At 46.2% G+C, this 18,760-nt stretch overlaps 1 protein-coding gene across 1 annotated transcript in view; it reads left to right on the top strand.

The window, feature by feature from the left end:
* The window catches only part of LOC115463276 (zinc finger protein 271-like), a 972,359-nt gene that overhangs the window by 4,421 nt on the left and 949,178 nt on the right, over positions 1-18,760 (top strand). The gene's annotated exons all lie outside the window — the stretch shown is intronic.

Below are 18,760 nucleotides of genomic sequence, written 5' to 3'. Positions count from 1 at the left end.
ACTGCAGTCCGTTGTGGAGCCGGCAAAAGTCAAAGGGGGCATGTCGGCGGCTTAGCGAAGGCGGGACATGGGCAGGCATGGGCGTGATTAACAGATGGGCGGCTTCAGGCCATAATGGAAAATAATGGGGGAAAAAAGCCGGCCTTAACAAGCGTTTGACGGTATGACTTGGTCCTTTTATTTTTAGGACCAAACCTGAAAAAGGTGTCCCAACTCACGAGATGACCACCGGAGGGAATCGGGGATGACCTCCCTGTACTCCCCCAGTGGTCACCAACCCCCTCCCACCCTAAAAATAATTTTTTAACAATTTTTGCCAGCCTGTATGCCAGCCTCAAATGTCATACCCAGCTCCTGACAGCAGTGTGCAGATCCCTGGAGCAGTTTTAGGGGTACTGCAGTGCACTTCAGGCAGGAAACCCAGGCCCATCTCCCCCCCCCTACCTGTTACACTTGTGGTGGTAAATGGGAAGCCCTCCAAAACCCACTGTACCCACAAGTAGGTGCCCCCCTTCACCCATAGGGCTGTGGTAGTGGTGTACAATTGTGGGATTTGGGAGGCTCAGCACACAAGGGAAGGGAGCTATGGACTTGGGAGCAATTTGTAAAGTCTACTGCAGTGCCCCCTAGGGTGCCCAGTTGGTGTCCTGGCATGTGAGGGGGTCAGTGCACTATGAATGCTGGCCTCTCCCACGACCAGATACCTTGGATTTGGCCGGGTTTGAGATTGCTGGCTTCGGTTTCCATTATCGCCGAAAACCGATGCCGGCCATCTCATACCCGGCCAAATCCTAGGCATTTGCCCCTCAAAGATTCCAAAACCAAAAAATGCCTTTTACAACCAGAAGAAACAAATATATGCAACATAACTGGAAAATTGTTGGCACATTTAGACTGGCTCTGGACAGAACTTCTGCATGAAGAAAGCCCTTCCCTCATTATTAAATATCTGCCTTTGAAATAGTAGTAATAGAAAAAAAATCAGGTGCATTTTTATAATATACTACTGCATTCCACAAAACAAAGAGCAAGTTCCCATATACCATTTTTTTTCTTTTGATGTATCCACAGGAAAAAAAAAGATGGTAAATGCTCCCAGTTTACAACCTGACTAATAAAAAAAAATGTACATATAAATAGAAACTCTGCATGTTGAGCACCTGATTCTCATAACATAATGTCTGTTTTGGTGGCCCTTTAATAGGTTGAAAACATCTCCATTTGAATACAAGGAGTCCCTATATCCAGCCCTCTTAATCACACAATGATTACAATTTAGAACTAATTACTGCTCTAACTGATACTTCCTCTGTGTACATCCGTATGCTGCACAAGTTGGCATATGTTTGAAATATTGTGAGATCAAATAAAAATGCTACCAGCAATAAAGAAGGGCAACATGGATGCAGCAGTTCATAGGTTTGTTGGCTTTGTTTTGGGTGTACAGGGATAACGGTTGCGTGTGGGACATGGGAGGGAGACTAACCTCCTTGGTTTCATGTTTTTGACATCATGCCATCTTCTGTTCTCAGTTTAACCTCCTTGGATTAACCCAAGGAAGTTTAATAAGACAGGAGCCGGCATGATGTCACAAAGCTGAAGTTGTCACCCACCCCACCCCCTGCAACCACCATCTTGGTGCTTCCAAAACAATCAGCTGCTGCATCCATGTTGTTGTTGTTCATCATTCTTTTATCCAAGTTATATTTAGAAACATGCTGACTGTGCAGCATACGGATGTACACAGAGGTAGTATCACAACAGAATATGCTTTCATCGGTTAGAGCAGTAATTTGTTCTAAATTGTACCTGTGTGTCATTTCGAGGGCTGGTTATAGGGACACTCTAGCACGCGTTGTATTGGTGTTGAGATGTTTTCACCTAGTAAAGGGCCACCAAAACAGACACTCACTGTAAACTAGATACCTGTCCCAGCTACCTAATGAATCCGCCCCTGACCGCTTCATAGCAGCTCACATCCCACCTAAATTACATGCTTCAGCAAGGCATCTTCCCTAAGGAAATGGCAATATCCTACTCACCCAATACCAAAAGATACCAAGAAAAAAACAAACAAAATCACTACTATCGTCCAGTGGCATCTATCCCGTTGGTGGTAAACTGATGGAAAGCATGGTAACCAAACAACTTACAGATACATAAACAAATTCTCAATATTACACAAATCACAGGCTTTTGCCCCCTCCACAGCACGGAAACAGTATTAATCACTCTTCTAGCCAAATTCAAGCAGGAAATAGCAACAAGCAAAAACATCCTTCTCCAAGTCGACATGTCTAATGCATTCGACGTGGTAAGCCATAATATATTAATATTTATTTATTTATAGCATTTATACCCCGCTCTTTCCCGCTTGATAGCAGGCTCAGTGCGGCTTACAAGCTATGGTGCAGAGTATCACAGAGATAACACAAAGTATGGTACAATGTATGGTACAAAGTATCACATAGATACACAAAGTTTTGATACAAGTATCAAGAGATGTTCAAGTTAAAAGAGAAGAAACAAAGGGAGAGATGTGGGGGAGAGGATTGGAGTATGGGTAGTGCTGGTGGTGTGGAATTAGGTTTGAGGAATTAGGTTGGGTTGTTTGGGTAAACTTGTTTGAAGAGGTAAGTCTTCAGCAGCTTACGGAAGGGTAGGTGTTCATTGGTTGTTCGTATGTGTCGTGGTATTGTGTTCCAGAGTTGGCTGCCTATAACGGAGAAGTTGGAAGCATAGTAGGTTTTGTATTTGAAGCCTTTGCAGTTGGGAAGATGAAAGTTGAGATATGTTGGGAAGATATGGACCTATTTCTGGCTGGAAGATCGATCAAGTTGGTCATGTAGCTTGGAGATTCGCCATGGAGGATCTTGTGGATCATTGTGTGGGCTTTGAAATTTATGCGTTCCTTGATAGGGAGCCAGTGAAGTTTTTGACGAAGGGGAGTTGCACTTTCAAATCGTGGTTTGCCAAAAATGAGTCTGGCTGTTGTGTTTTGGGCGGTTTGGAGTTTTTTTTTTTTTTTGGAATTCTTAATATTATTTTATTTTAATCATTTTTATTGGTGATAACATCGCTTGTACGCTGCTCAATAAAACAAACAGACCACACAACATTTAACTGCGCTAACAATGTCTTCTAATAGTTTTACATTTTATCCCCTCCACCTCCCACCCCTTCCCCTCTCTCATCCAACACTCCCCCACAATCAAATTGGAGAGTCGTGCACAGTGTTGCAGTAACTAAAGAGATAAACCCCTCCACATAACCCACCGCAAAGGGCCTGGACTCTTATGGCCCCTTGTTCAATGCTGCTTCCTCTAACACGGGTCGTCTTTATCATCTTCAATTTTGGCATTGCGTCAATTGGACTCAGTCATAGCTGTCAATGACAGAGCAGTTGCAGCCAATTATAACAGTACCTCATAGTCGTGCAACAGTAAACAATTTTCAGTGACAGAATGTTCCGCACCCTCTAAGCACAAATGTAAACCTCTTAACCCCTCCAATTTCTAAAACCCAAGCCTAACCCTCTTCCCTTTAATCCCTCCCTATACACTCCCCCCAACCCCTCTATTCCCCCCCCCCTAGGGAGTCACCATGATGTGTCAATCAGCAATTCAAAATCCTGCTGCGTGCCACTGGGGTCAGAGAGTCCCAGAAGGGTGCCCACCGTCTACAAAAGGCATCACCTCTAGGTGAGGCTAGGTCCCCCACCCCCCTACGCTCCAGTGCACACAAAGAAATCATCCTAGACCTCCACTGCTGGAAAGTTGGGGGCTCTGCTACTATCCATTGATGCAGTATAACTTTCTTGCCCATAAGGGTCGCTCTCTTCAAAAAGGGTTTAAGCCCCACTGCTCCAGGCGTCAGCAACCTGAAGAGGTCAAATAACTGTGAGGCATGGGGCTTCCAATTCACTCCCCAAATAACCGACACATGCCTAGCCACCCGCCTCCAAAAATCCAGGACACACGGGCACTGCCAAAACATGTGCCCAAGGCCCGCCGGGGAGTGGGCACACTTCGCACAAGTGTCATCCATCCGCATTGCCGCCCTCATCGCCCTATGCGGGGAAAAATACATGCGCATTACAAATTTGTAGAGAGTTTCTCTCAGCGTCACATTCTCTGTCACCCTGGGAATATTCAACACATAAGTCTTTAATTGCTCCCCCCGAAGTTTCAGGGTTAACTCATTATTCCAATGGGTTGCTAATTTTTCATAATCTACCTCACCCAGTTGCTCTCTCAATCGCGCATGATAATACTTTAGGGGGACTGCCGATTGTGCATCTAGGGCAAACACCTCCAAGAACCTTGCCCACACCTCTAATTTCAAGGAGTCGGGGGGGATTGACCGGACATAATGACAGAGCTGATGCCAGGCGAAGAAATCTCCCACCCCCCTTCCGAATTCCAATCGCCAGGCTCCCAACGTCTTCTTTCACCATCTTCTGAATACAACTGATGTAAATAATGTGCCCCTCTGGCTCTCCAAGCCACAAATTGAGCTGAACTCGAGCCCGGTGGGAAATCAGGATACCCTGTAACGGTAACAAGGGTGAGAACCTCGACGAGAGCCCAAAAAGGCGACATACCCACCTCCAGGCCCGTCTCAATGGTAATAACAAAGCTGCATAAGGCTCAGGTACCTTGTATTCACACGGCCGGGCATGTAACCACGCACTAAAGTGTATCGGTTGTAATAGTCGCTGTTCTTCCCCCGAAAGGGTAAAGTGATTCGTGCCTCTGAGCCAGTCAGATATGTGCCTCATATTCCCGGCAACAGACAGCAACTTAACATTTAATAATCCCCAGCCCCCCTGGCCCCTAGGTCGATAAAGCTGCGCTGCCGCCATCCGTGACCGCTTCCCCTGCCAGATACAGCGCGCCACCAATCGAGTCACTAGTCTTCATCCTTCCTACTGAGCAATATAGGCACCGTTTGCAAGATATAAGTCCACTTGGGCACCAACACCATATTGTATAGTGCCACTCTACCCAGGCTCGACAACGGCAGCGATTGCCACACCCCAAGAGAGGCCCTCGTAGTGACACGCAAAGGCTTGACGTTCAGCTCATAGAGCTGAGTCAGGTCTCTTGGTATCCACACCCCCAAGTATTTTAATGGGCCCGACGTCCAAGACAGTGGAAACTCTCCCTCCCCACCCGGTCCGTATATGTTCCTGTACCGGAATGCTGCTGATTTTGTAAGTTAAGAGTAAAGCCAGAAAAATAACTAAACTCTTCAATTTCACCGAGAAGGGCCGGGATCGACTGCCTGGGCTGTGTCAGGGTCACCAAAATATCATCTGCAAACGCTAGTGTTTTCAGTGGGAATGTTGAAAAATTCACCCCTGCAACGTCCATGTTGCTCTGGATATATCGCAATAAAGGCTCCAGGTATAGAAGAAACAATAAAGGGGATAGAGGGCATCCCTGCCTAGTACCACAGGACACTTCAAAAGGGGCTGTACATGTTCCATTTACCACCAAGGACCCTCTTGGCTTTTCATAAAGCACCTCCACTGCCTTCCGAAACCATCCAGTAATCCCAATATGGTCAAGCACCGCAAACATATAGTTCCAACGCACTTTGTCGAATGCCTTTTCGGCGTCTAAACTGACCAAAAGCAAAGGCTCGTTAACAACATGGCTCCGCGCAATAGCCAGGCACACCTTCCTCACATTCACAGAAGAATGACGTCCCCTGACAAACCCCACCTGTCCCTCCCCAATCAGCGAAGGCATATGCAACGCTAACCTATCTGCTAAGACTCTGGCCAGGATCTTTAGGTCAACGTTTATCAAGGAGATCGGCCTGTAGGAGCAGGTAAGTCCGCCGGTTTGCCTGGCTTAGGAATCAGAGAGATCAGAGCATCGTTTGAAAACCCAGGGAATGAACCCTGTTGCAGCGAAGCTTCAAAAAAGTCGAGTAATGGAACAGCAACTTGTGGAAACATACACTGAAAGAACTCGACCGAGTATCCGTCTGGCCCCGGCGCCGTGCCTCTCCTTAACGTCTTAACCACTCGCTGAATCTCATTTCCCCTTAGAGGCGCATTCAATTGGGCAACCACCGAGGCCGAAAGACGGGGAATTCCCGAATTCTCAAGATAATCACTCATGGAAGGCCCCTCCTGAGGGCACGGTGACGCATACAAATCCGCGTAATAATCATAAAACAGCTGCGCTATCTTTGAGGTCTGAGTTTCCCTCCGTCCATTAGGGCCCATTAGGGATGACACGAAGCGACTACCCCCCCAGGTTTTGACAAGCCGCGCTAACAGTCTACCCGATTTATTCCCGAACCGATGGAATCTAAAAGAACGGTAGAACAGATGTTTTTTAGTACGTTCGTGGATTAGGGCATTTAAAGCCACCAAGGCCGATAGCATCTGCTCTCTAGTCTGCGCCGAAGGAGTTGCCATATGAATCCGTTTAGCCTCCTGATATACCCTTTCCAACCGGACCAGTCCCTGCGAAAGACGCCTGGACCGCGCACACATATATGCTATAATGTCCCCGCGTAACACAGCCTTAGCCGTTTCCCAGTATAATCTCGCATCAGAAGTATGGCAGGCATTCGCTGTCCGCAAACAATGACCATTTTTTCTGGAGATAATCCTTAAAATTCTCATCCTCCACCAGATAGGAGGGGAATCGCCACAACTGTCGTCGCAACCGCGCCTCTCCAAGATCCATGTCTACCCAAATGAGTGTGTGGTCCGAAATCTCCATCGGGCCAATCTCCGACTGTACTACCTGCGAGAAAATAGGGGCAGACACCAAGATATAATCCAGTCTGGACCACGTGCCGTGCGCCCGAGACAAATGCGTGTAATCATGCGCGTTGGGATTGCACAACCGCCACGGGTCCACCAAGTTCAAGGCTTGACATAAATAAGGCAACCCCTTCCCTGCTCCCATTACCGTCCCCACATTTGGGCCTGAACGATCCTGTTGCCCATCCAGCACCTGGTTGAAGTCTCCCACTACCACCCAAGGCACCTCCGCGTGCTGTATTCCTAGGCGTACTAGGTGTTGGAAGAACGAATGATCGTACACATTAGGGCCATAAACATTTAAGAGATAAAAATCTTGCCCCATAACATTCATTCGCAACAGAATGTAACGCCCATTCCTATCACTTTCCACCACTTGAGCGTGGCATTGTAAGCTCTTATGTATCAACACAGCCACCCCCCCCTTTTTACCCTTAGCTGATGCAAAGAAGCAGTCCCCCACCCAGCGCTGTTTTAACTTTAGATGTTCTGCATCAGAGAGTTTGGTCTCTTGTAAACAAGCCAGGGAGACATTGTGACGCTGGAGGGTAGTTAATATTTTTGTACGTTTAATAGGGGAGGTGATACCACACACATTCCAAGAAATTAATCGTGGCACCGGTAACTTATCCAGGATCCCTACTCATTGCTTTTATCAAGGTCCCTTCCTTTATAGAGTTGGAAACTCCCAGGCGCCCAGCCCTCGCCCAGAAGTCCGCAACCCCTGAACACTCCCAGAAGACCGCTCCCCCCCAGCAACACACTCCTCAGCAGACCATTCCCCATTGGACACCATGGAACTCCCTATACCTAACCTCCCTCCCCCCTCACAGCCCTCCACCCTCCCTCCCTTTCCCCACCAACTCCCAGTTCCATTCTTCTCCATGCCCCCATAGAGAAGCCTGTCTGTGATCACGTAATGACACCTAGAGAAGTCCCATCCTCTCTTATAATTCTACCCCACACACATTCCTCGCCTAACACTCCCTCCTCTTATTACCTACTCTCACCTTAACCAGTCCCAGCCACTATCCCACCGCTCAGCCCTCCATCTTCCATGCTAGAGCTCTTCGTCCCCACTGATTAACACCCCTCCATAAACCGCCCCCCCACAATTCTAGAACCGTATTACACAACCAAACATTTGCAGGTACATGCTTTAATTCACCAATTCCTTTTATATAAACATTTCCAAAACCTTAAGCAGCAAAGGGATGAATATTTAATAAGGGGAAAACCTGCTCTTCTCCCCCAGAAGTTAATATCAACTGAGGAAGGGCGAGGGTGAGAGGGCAGGGGCACAAAGGGCTTAAACTGACTCTTGCCCTTGCTTACTGTCCGTTACCCCAGGTCTCTGCCCGCTCCCACACCCCAAACAATCCAGTCTTGGAAACCATAGTGTGACAACATGAACAAAAACACCTGAACAGGCATGGTTTCAGTCTTATCTAGCCAAGCTTCTAATCCCTTTACCACCAAACTCTGCAGGGTAACTTGTTCCTCCGCGGTCTCCCGCCTCTGCCTCGGCCTCACCCAGCTTGGTCATCTGCCGCGTGCTGCACAGGGACTTCCATTTAGCCAGGCCATCGCACTCCCTGGTGTGTCATGGGTGCGCCACTGGCCATTATGCCACACTTTCAACACTGCGGGATAGCGGACTTGAAATTTGTATTTCCTCTCGATCAGACGAGAACAGACTTCAGAGTACTGGCGGCGCTTTGCCGCCAACGCTGCAGAGTAATCTTGGTATACCCGCACTTGTATTCCCTCATAGGTAACCTCTTCCTTGTGTTGTTGGTAATGTTGGAGAAATACATCTTTCTGGGCTGAGTTGAGGAACTTGACAATCACTATTCTAGGGCGTCCTTCACCGGTTCGAGCGGCTCCTAAGCGATGTGCACGCTCAAGTTTCACTGGGTCTAGCTCATCGTCCCGCGCTACCATCGGGCTCATCCAGCGCTCCAGGACCCGACGCAAAGATCTTTCGGGCACTGCTTCGGGAATGCCCAATATTCGAAGGTTATCCCGGCGGGACCTGTTTTCCAGATCCTCTAGCTTGGTTTGTTGTTCCGCCACCAGTTCCCGCAAGCGCGTCAGTTCTACACCATTCCCCTGGGCGCCATCTTCTAGGTCGGACACGTGGCACTCCAATTCGCTGGTTCTCCGGGTTAATTCAGCCGTTATTTGCGAGATCCCCGCCATTTTCTCCGATAGCTGTTGCAGTCGCGGTTCCAAGGCAAGCACTACCGCTTTGGTAAGTTCCGTGATCGCCGCTTCCGTGCAAGTAAGCTGCGGGGCCTGCCCTTGTTCCGCCATTTTGTCTTTGGCAGTCCTGGAGCGTTCCGACCCTTTTTTTGCTGATTTTGCGGCCATCCTGTTATTTGAAGTAAGGTATTTGTCCATAAGACCCACCACAGCTCTACCGAGCTAAACTGCAGGTTAAGTGGGGGTTTTCAATTACGATGTCAAAGGATGAGGATTAGGACCCTCGAGCAGGAGGCAAAACACGTCTGTCTCCTCTCACTGCATCACGTGATCCTCGCGGTTTGGAGTTTTTTTCATGATTTGGGCTTTGCAGCCGATGAAGATGCTGTTGCAGTAGTCGGCATGGGTGAGTACTGTGGATTGTACTAGGTTGCGGAAAGTTTGCTGTGGGAGGAATGGTTTACTCTTTTCAGTACCCACATCATGTTGAACGTCTTCTTCGTCGTGGCTTTTGCATGAGTTTCCAGAGTTAGGTGGTTGTCTAGTGTTACTCCTAGGATTTTTAGATTGGCAGATATTAGGATTGTGACATCAGGGGTGATCAAGGTGGTTGGGAGCAGAGTAGCATGTTGTGATGAAAGGATTAGGCATTGGGTTTTTTTCTTTGTTCAATTTCATCTTGAAAGCGTTGGCCCAGGACGCTAAGATGTTCATGGCAGTGATTATTTTCTCCGAGATTTCAGTAAGGTTGGATTGGAGAGGGATGAATATTGTGATGTCATCAGCATAGATGAAGGGGTTAAGGCCGGATTTGGATAGGGATTTGGCCAGAGGAATCATCATAAGGTTGAAGAGGATTGGGGATAGAGGTGATCCTTGGGGGACTCCGCATTTTGATGACCATGCAGGCGATATTGATGAGGTTGATTTGACCTGATATGATCTGGTGGTGATAAAACTTTTTATCCACTTAATGATGTTCCCACAAATCATTAAGAAGCTTCAAACCGCTCAAAATACAGCAGCCAGACTCATAGTTGGGAAAACGAGATATGAAAGCGCCAAACCCCTAAGAGAAAAACTGCACTGGCGCCCATTAAAAGAACGCATTGCGTTCAAAGTTTGCACCCTGGTCCACAAAATCGTTCATGGGGAAGCACTGGCCTATATGTCAGATCTTATAGACTTGCCTACTAGGAATGCAAAAAGATCAGCACGCTCATTCCTCAATCTCCACTATCCCAACTGTAAGGGATTAAAATATAAATCCACATACGCAACCAGTTTCTCCTACGTTTGCACGCAGCTTTGGAACGCATTACCGAAGGCCATAAAAACAACGCAAGACTTAACTATCTTCAGAAGGCTACTGAAAACTGATCTATTCAAGAAAGCATACCATTAACATTCATCCCCAACACTAAATAATAAACTACACATGATCTAGAAAAATCGAACTCGTATCACATGACTGACTAACCTCTTTACTTTAACCCTGTGTTGAATATGGCTTCTCTACAGCCGATGATCTAATGTATATTACAATCCTATCTAATCCTATCTATCACGCAGGAACCAATAGACACTACCACAATATACCCTTCTTTACCATGTATGTATGCAACGTAATGAAATGCCGGTTGTACTCTTCTTTTGTATTCTTTTGCAATCCTCTTTACCATGTACGTATACATCTTAATGTAATGCCTTTGTACTCAGTTACTCGGAAATGGCAACCGCCATTACGGCAAATGTAAGCCACATTGAGCCTGCAAATCTGTGGGAAAATGTGGGATACAAATGCTACAAATAAATCCCTAGTTTGTCCAGTAGTTTTGTGAGAATAGTATGGTCTACCATGTCAAATGCACTGGATAGGTCGAACTGTAGAAGAAGTATTTGTTGCCAATTGAAATTTCCTGTTTGAATCTGGATATCAGGGTGAGCAGTACTGTTTCTGTGCTGTGTGCAGGTCGAAAACCCGATTGTGATTCGTGTAATATGGAGAACTTTTGAGTGAATTTGGTGAGTTGGGAGGTCACTCTATTTTCTATCAGTTTGATTAGGAGAGGGATGGAGGCCACAGATCGATAATTAGTGATGTCATTTGCTGGTTTCTTGGGGTTTTTTCGGTATAGGTGTCAGTAGAATATTGCCGTGTTCGGCGGGGAAGGAGCCTTGTGAAGTAGGAAATTTAAGTGGGTGGTGAGTTCTGTAATGAATCGTTCTGGGGCATTTTTCATAAGATAGTTGGGGCATGGGTCCAGGTGGCAGTGAGACTTGGAGAGTTGGTTAGTGCTGAGGAGATTTCCTTAGTGCTGAGGGGGGTGAAATTTTATCCAGTAGTGGTCTGCTGGGATCTCTTCAGAGTCGGGGTCCAGTTCGTCAAGGAAGGTATCAATATTGGTATCATTGTGGGGGATTGTGTTGCACAGATTGGAGATTTTATTATCGAAGTATTTGGCCAGCTGGTCTGCAGATGGACAGTTTGAGGGTGAAGTTGTTACTGGGTTTGTGTTAAGATTCTTTATGATTTTGTATTGTTTTTTTAATGTCTGTTCCAGTGGCTGTGATTTGTTTTGTATAGTATGTTCTTTTGGCTCGTTTAATTTCATTCTTGTATTTCTTTATTGTTTGTTTCCATGTGTTCAGGATTGTGTCATCTTTTGACTTGACCCAAATTTTTTCTAGTTTTCTGGTTTCTTTTTTTTTAGTTTTTTTAATTCCTCGTTGAACCATGGAGAGGGTTTTTTCTTTGTGCATAGGGTTTTGGAGTGTAGCGGAGCAATTTAATCTAAGATAAGTTTGCTTCTATGGTCCCAGTCAGCAAGGAAGTGGTTTGTGTTTGGATCTATTGTCCAATTGTTGTCGTAGATGTGTTGCCAGAAGGTTTTTTTTTTCGATTCGTCCTCTGGTTTTAATTGTTGTGGGTTCTGGTGGTTTGGGTTGGTCTTTTTTCCGCCATTGTACAGATAGGGTTGCTTTGTGATGGTCGGACCAGGGGGAGGCGATCCAGTTGATGTCTGATAGGAGGAAGTTTGATCTGTAGAATGTTTGTGTGTGATGATATCAAGTGAGTGGCCTTTGTTGTGGGTTGGTACTATTGAAAGAAGGTTGAATTCACATAGTTGGAGGAAGTCTATGGAGGCTCGGGTGTGGGCAGAGTTGGAGTCTTCTAAGTGGAGGTTTAGGTCTCCTAATATTAGTATATTGGAGTTGTTGACGCATGCACTTGATATAAAGTCCATGAATGTGGTTTGGCTATGATTCCAGTTATTAGGAGGTCTGTAAAACAGTATGCAAGTTAAATGTTTGTATAGCATGGGGCTACTAGATCAGTTCGGGATTGGTGGAAACATACTTAACTGGATCAAGGGCTTCCTAACAGCAAGAACATATCAAGTAAAATCAAATTCAAACATGATCATCACTGTGGAAAGCAGACTGTGGAGTACTGCAAGGATCACCGCTATTACCGATCCTATTCAACTTAATGATGACCCCACTTGCCAAGTCCTTATCCAATCATGGCCTTAATCCTTTCATATATGCAGACGATGTCACAATATATTATGTTACTATGTATGATGTCATAATATACATTCCTTACAAAACCAAACTGACAGAAATCACCAACGAAATCAAGCTTGGCCTGGACATCATGGATTCATGGGCAAATGCATTTCAACTAAAACTCATTAAAGAAAAAACTCACTGTTTCATCGTCTCATCACAACACAGCGCAGATATCTCCACAAGTATCAACACCCCTGATCACACCCTTCCTATCTCAGACAGCTTGAAAATCCTCGGCGTTACAATGGATCGTAACTTAACACTAGAGAGCCAAGTGGCATCCACAACAAAAAAAATGTTCCACTCAATGTAGAAACTGAACGCGGTGAAGCAATTCTTCCAAGGGAAGCATTTCACAACCTGATACAATCAATGGTACTAAGCCACTTAGATTACTGCAATGAATTTATGCAGGATGTAAGAACAAACCTTAAAGAAACTTCATACGCTCAAAACACGGCAGCTAGGCTTATATTTGGTAGAATGCAATTTGAAGCGCAAAACCCCTCCGCGAAAAACTACACTGGCTCCCAATCAAAGAACGCATCGCCTTCAAAATCTGCACCTTGGTTCACAAAATCATCTATGGAGAAGCCCCGAGTTACATGACAGACTTGATCGACTTACCAATTAGAAATACATCCGAATCAACACGATCTTATCTAAATCTGCACTACCCAAGCTGCAAAGGACTTAAATGCAAAACAACTTACGCATCTAGCTTTTCCTACATAAGCACACAACTGTGGAACGCATTACCAAAATCCTTGAAAATGACATACGACCACCTAAACTTCCGGAAATCACTAAAAACCAACCTGTTAAAAAAGGCATACCCTTCTGATCCGACTTAAATGCCTAATCTCTGCAACACAACCAAACCAAAGTGCGTAATGGACATAACACAACTTTTCCGTTCTCCGATTCCCTAATGTGGCTGTACCATATGAACTTGATCTTACCACAACATCACCCTGTATTTGTTCACACCAGAGCCTGCAAAGGCCTCTCTGGTACTATATAAGCCACATTGAGCCTACAAATAGGTGGGGAAATGTGGGATACAAATGTAACAAATAAATAAAAATAATGTTGTAAGAATCAGGTGCTCAACATTCATGATGTTACTAATGTCTCCTGGACTCCCTGCCACAATACCCAGTTGGCGCTGCTCCATCTCAGCATGAGCTGTATCTTTCAGCCAATGCTCCGTGTCCCTTGAAAGTCACCAGTCACCTTCAGCAATCTGTGCTATAACCCAGAAATGGCTGGAATGGGTGGTGGTGATGGGTTACTGGAAGGTACATTATCATTCTATGCACGGTGTTATTAAGATTTCTGCTACTCGTACTAGGGTGGTGACAGCACCTCTTTGCATGGTCACTCCTTAGTGGGAGTCAGGCAAGTTTATAGCGGAGGGGGGGAAATTAACATTGACTCCACACACAGCCCTCTTCCCAAGGAGGTTCATAAGCGTTTGCTATTGTTTTTATATAGACATATCTTTGTCATCATAAGCAAAATACAGGATACAGTGCTGCACTGAAATCCAAAATACAGCATTGCAAATAACAAAGCAAGCTCTGAAGCATTGACAAAAACATTTTGAATATTACCTTCCTTCCCTGCACAGACCTCCTCAAGTACTCCCCAACCCTCCCCTACCTCCCCTTATATCAGCCCCGATCGCCTCCTAACAGAGAGAATGCAAAACCTAGGAGGTTTAATAAAACAATATAAACCTCACAAGTTTCCTATGGTTTTGGACTAACTAATATTATGGCAAACTCCGCCCACTGACTTACTACTATTATTTAGCATTTCTATAGCGCTACAAGGCGTACGCAGCGCTGCACAAACATAGAAGAAAGACAGTCCCTGCTCAAAGAGCTTACAATCTAATAGACAAAAAATAAAGTAAGAAATCAAATCAACTAATATGTACAGGAAGGAGGAGAGGAGGGTAGGTGGAGACGAGTGGTTACAAGTGGTTACGAGTCAAAAGCAATGTTAAAGAGGTGGGCTTTCAGTCTAGATTTAAAGGTGGCCAAGGATGGGGCAAGACGTAGGGGCTCAGGAAGTTTATTCCAGGCGTAGGGTGCAGCGAGACAGAAGGCGCGAAGTCTGGAGTTGGCAGTAGTGGAGAAGGGAACGGGAAGGGGTGTAGGGAAGGACGAGTGTGGAGAGAGATACTGGGGAGCAGCAGAGTGAGTACATTTATAGGTTAGTAGAAGAAGTTTGAACAGGATGCGAAAACGGATAGGGAGCCAGTGAAGCGACTTGAGGAGAGGGGTAGTATGAGTAAAGCGACCCTGGCGGAAGACGAGACGGGCAGCAGAGTTTTGAACCGATTGGAGAGGGAAGAGGTGACTAAGTGGGAGGCCAGCAAGAAGCAGATTGCAGTAGTCTAAACGAGAGGTGACAAGGGTGTGGATGAGAGTTTTGGTAGAGTGCTCGGAAAGAAAGGGGCAGATTTTACGGATGTTGTAAAGAAAGAAATGACAGGTCTTGGCGATCTGCTGGATATGATCAGAGAAGGAGAGAGAAGAGTCAAAGATGACCCCAAGGTTTCGAGCTGAGGAGACAGGGAGAATGAGAGAGCCATCAACAGAAATAGAAAACGGGGGGGAGTGGGGAGGTGGGTTTGGGGGGAAAAATGAGAAGCTCAGTGGTCATGTTTAATTTCAGGTGGCGTTAAGACATCCAGACAGCAATGTCAGACAAGCACGCTGAAACTTTGGTTTGGATGCAAGGTGAGATATCAGGGGTAGAAAGGTAGATTTGGGAGTCGTCAGCATAGAGATGGTAGGAAAAGCCATGGGATGAGATTAATGAACCAAGGGAAGAAGTGTAGATAGAAAAGAGGAGGGGACCAAGAACAGAACCCTGAGGTACGCCGACAGGCAGAGGGATAGAAGTAGAAGAGGATCCACCAGAGTGAACACTGAAGGTGCGGAGGGAGAGGTAGGAAGAGAACCAGGAAAGGACAGAGCCCTGGAATCCAAGTGAGGACAGGGTATCGAGGAGTATGCTGTGATCAACAGTGTCAAAAGCAGCGGAAAGATCAAGAAGAATGAGGATGGAATAGAGACCTCTGGATTTAGCCAGTAATAGGTCATTGGAGACTTTAGTAAGCGCAGTTTCGGTTGAGTGGAGAGGGCGAAAACCAGATTGTAGTGGGTCAAGAATAGCATGTGAGGACAGAAAATCAAGGCAGCGGCGGTGAACAGCACGCTCAAGTAATTTGGAGAGAAAAGGGAGGAGGGAGATGGGTCAGTAATTAGAGGGACAAGTAGGGTCGAGTGAAGGCTTCTTAAGGAGAGGTGTGACCACAGCATGTTTAAAGGCAGCAGGGACAGTCGCAGTGGAAAATGAGAGGTTGAGAATGTGACAGATAAAAGGAATAAGAGCAGGAGAGATGGCATTAAGAAGGTGGGTGGGAATGGGATCAGAGGAACAGGTGGTACATTTTGAGGAAGAAAGGAGAAGTGTAGTTCCTCAATAGTAACTTCAGGAAAGGGAATGAGGGGGAGGAGAGAGAGGGGAACGGACTAGTGGAGGAAGAGGTGGCGAGGTAGAGAATGCAAGGTTTATCTTTTAAACCTTGTCGTGAAAGACTTCAGCCCAGATAATGGGCCAGATAGGCTCATGCCATCTCCTGTCATTAAACCTCCTTGGATTAAGCTGCCTCTCTCCCTTGGTGTGCGCTTACCACAGCTTAAAATGGATTACCATGGGATGTGCTCAGGTGTTCTGTGGTGATATTATGATCTACGTGCGCAAACCGCTCACTAAGAAAAATTTTATTTTATTGCGGAGGGAGTGCATCTGGGAGCGGAGAGTGGACGTATTTGCGTTAATCCAAGGCCGGTCTTAGGCAGGAGCGACGGGTGGTCACACGGGGCCTTGTGCTCCAAGGTTCCCCGTGGCGGCCTTAGCACCTCCCTCCCACTCCCTACTTTAGCTGTCATGCCGTCTCCTGTTCTCAGTGTAACTGCCTTGCTCAGCTCTCTCCTACTCCCTTTCGGCTCCCTGCAGCACTGCCTTCTTCAATCCGTCAGTGAGGTAAGCACACTGCCTTCGGGTGGCCCAGAAGCTTTCTCTCTGCTGCAATTTCCTGTCCCGCATAGGCAGGATGATGCAACTGAGGGAGAGCTTCTGGGGCCACTGAAGGCAGTGTGTCTACCTCACTGACAGATAATCTCAAGCCCTTTTGTGTTATAGTTCTTACCAACTTCTGATTGGCCTTTCAGATATTTTTTAATCATGTGGATAAAGGATATTAATATAGAAAAGATACAAAAATCTAGATTTTGACATAATCCCCAATTAGAAAAAAAGTCTTGATTACCAGACATTACTTAATTTAAGTTTTGATTCATTTGGGGGCCCTTTTATAAAGGTGTGTAAGGCCCTACGCGCATCCAACGCCTGCCAAATCGCCATTAGCACCTGGCTACCACATGCCCAGGGCAGTAATTCTGAATTGCGTGCCAAAAAACATGTGGTAGAAAGTATTTTCTAATTTCTACCGTGTGGAGCTTACCGGCTGTAAGCAGCAGTTGGCGCACAATGAGGGGCATAATTGAACGAAAACGCCTATCTCCATGGGCGTTTATCTCCGAGAACGGGTCAGTGAAGGGGCGGACCGAACCGTATTTTCGAAAAAAATAGACGCCCATGTTTTATTCAACAATGTGTGAGCTGGGCGTTTTTGTTTTTCAGCGATAATAGAAAATGAAAGCGCCCAGCTCAAAAACGAATAAATCCAAGACATTTATTCGTGGGAGGGGCCAGGAATCGTAGTGCACTGGTCCCCCTCACATGCCAGGACACCAACCGGGCACCCTAGGGGGCACTTTTACAAAAACAAATAAAAAGGTCAAAGAGCTCCCAGGTGCATAGCACCCTTCCCTTGTGTGTTGAGCCCCCCAAATCCCCCTCAAAACCCACTGCCCACAAGTCTACACCATTACTATAGCCCTAAGGGGTGAAGGGGGGCACCTACATGTGGGTACAGTGGGTTTGGGGGGGTTGGACGACTAATAAGCATTAAGCAGCACAATTGTAACAGGTAGGGGGGATGGGCCTGGGTCCACCTGCCTGAAGTCCACTGCACCCCCTAACAACTCCTCCAGTGACCCGCATACTGCTGCCAGGGAGCTGGGTATGACATTTGAGGGTGAAAATGAAAATGTGTGAAACATCATTTTTTTGTGGTGGGAGGGGGTTAGTGACCACTGGGGGAGTCAGGGGAGGTCATCCCCGATTCCCTCCAGTGGTCATCTGGTCATTTAGGGCACTTTTTGGGGCCTTATTCGTGAAAAAACAGGGTCCAGGAAAAGTGTCCTAAATTCTAGCTAAAAACGCATACTTTCTTCCCATTATCGGTGAAATGCGCCCATCTTTGTTCGGCAGATAACCACGCCCCAGTTCCGCCTTCGCCACACCTCTGACACGCCCCCATAAACTTTGTCCGCATCCGCGACGGAGTGCAGTTGAAAACGCCCAAAAATCGGCTTTCGATTATACCGCTTTATTCGTTTTTGTGAGATAAACGCCCATCTCCCGATTTAGGTCGGAACTTGGGCGTTTTTCTCGTTCGATTATAAGCTGGAATGCATACTTACCGCCCAGGTAGCGCGTGAGACCCTACCATTAAGTCAGTGGATGGCATTAAGGTCTCAGTCCAAAAATGGACACTTGCTGGTTTTCATTTTGCCACACGTCCATTTTCTGGCCCATTTAAAAAACAAAAAACAAACTTGTTTCCAGAAGCGGTGTGTCCAAAACATGCGCCCACACTAACGCAGGCCACGTTTTGGCGCACCTTTGTAAAAGGGCCCCTTGATAAGCAGATTCACCATTATATTTATCTAATATCTTTATTACCCTTGGTGCTATTTTCACAAGGTTCGTCAAACAAGTCAGACATTGACAGTGTATAATGGAGATTTCTGTGCAGTTTATTGAAACTTTTCACCAAATATCTGCAGAGAAACTCAAATCTATTCAAGTAATGGTTCAATTGTTGAACTGAACAATAACAGAGAAAGAGGACAGATCTGGTGTCCACAGTCAAAACTGAGTCTAGGGACAAACCCAGGGGAAGAAGTCTGACAGTTCCTGGCAACCCGTCTTCCATCCTTAAATGTTAAGAGAATGAAGCCAGCTGAAATCTAATGCTTT

This window comes from Microcaecilia unicolor, chromosome 1 (genome assembly GCF_901765095.1).
Source record: "Microcaecilia unicolor chromosome 1, aMicUni1.1, whole genome shotgun sequence".
NCBI classification, from domain to species: Eukaryota; Metazoa; Chordata; class Amphibia; order Gymnophiona; family Siphonopidae; genus Microcaecilia; species Microcaecilia unicolor.
The sequence above is the reverse complement of the archived record's forward strand: the minus strand, read 5'-3'. Positions and strand labels throughout refer to the sequence as shown.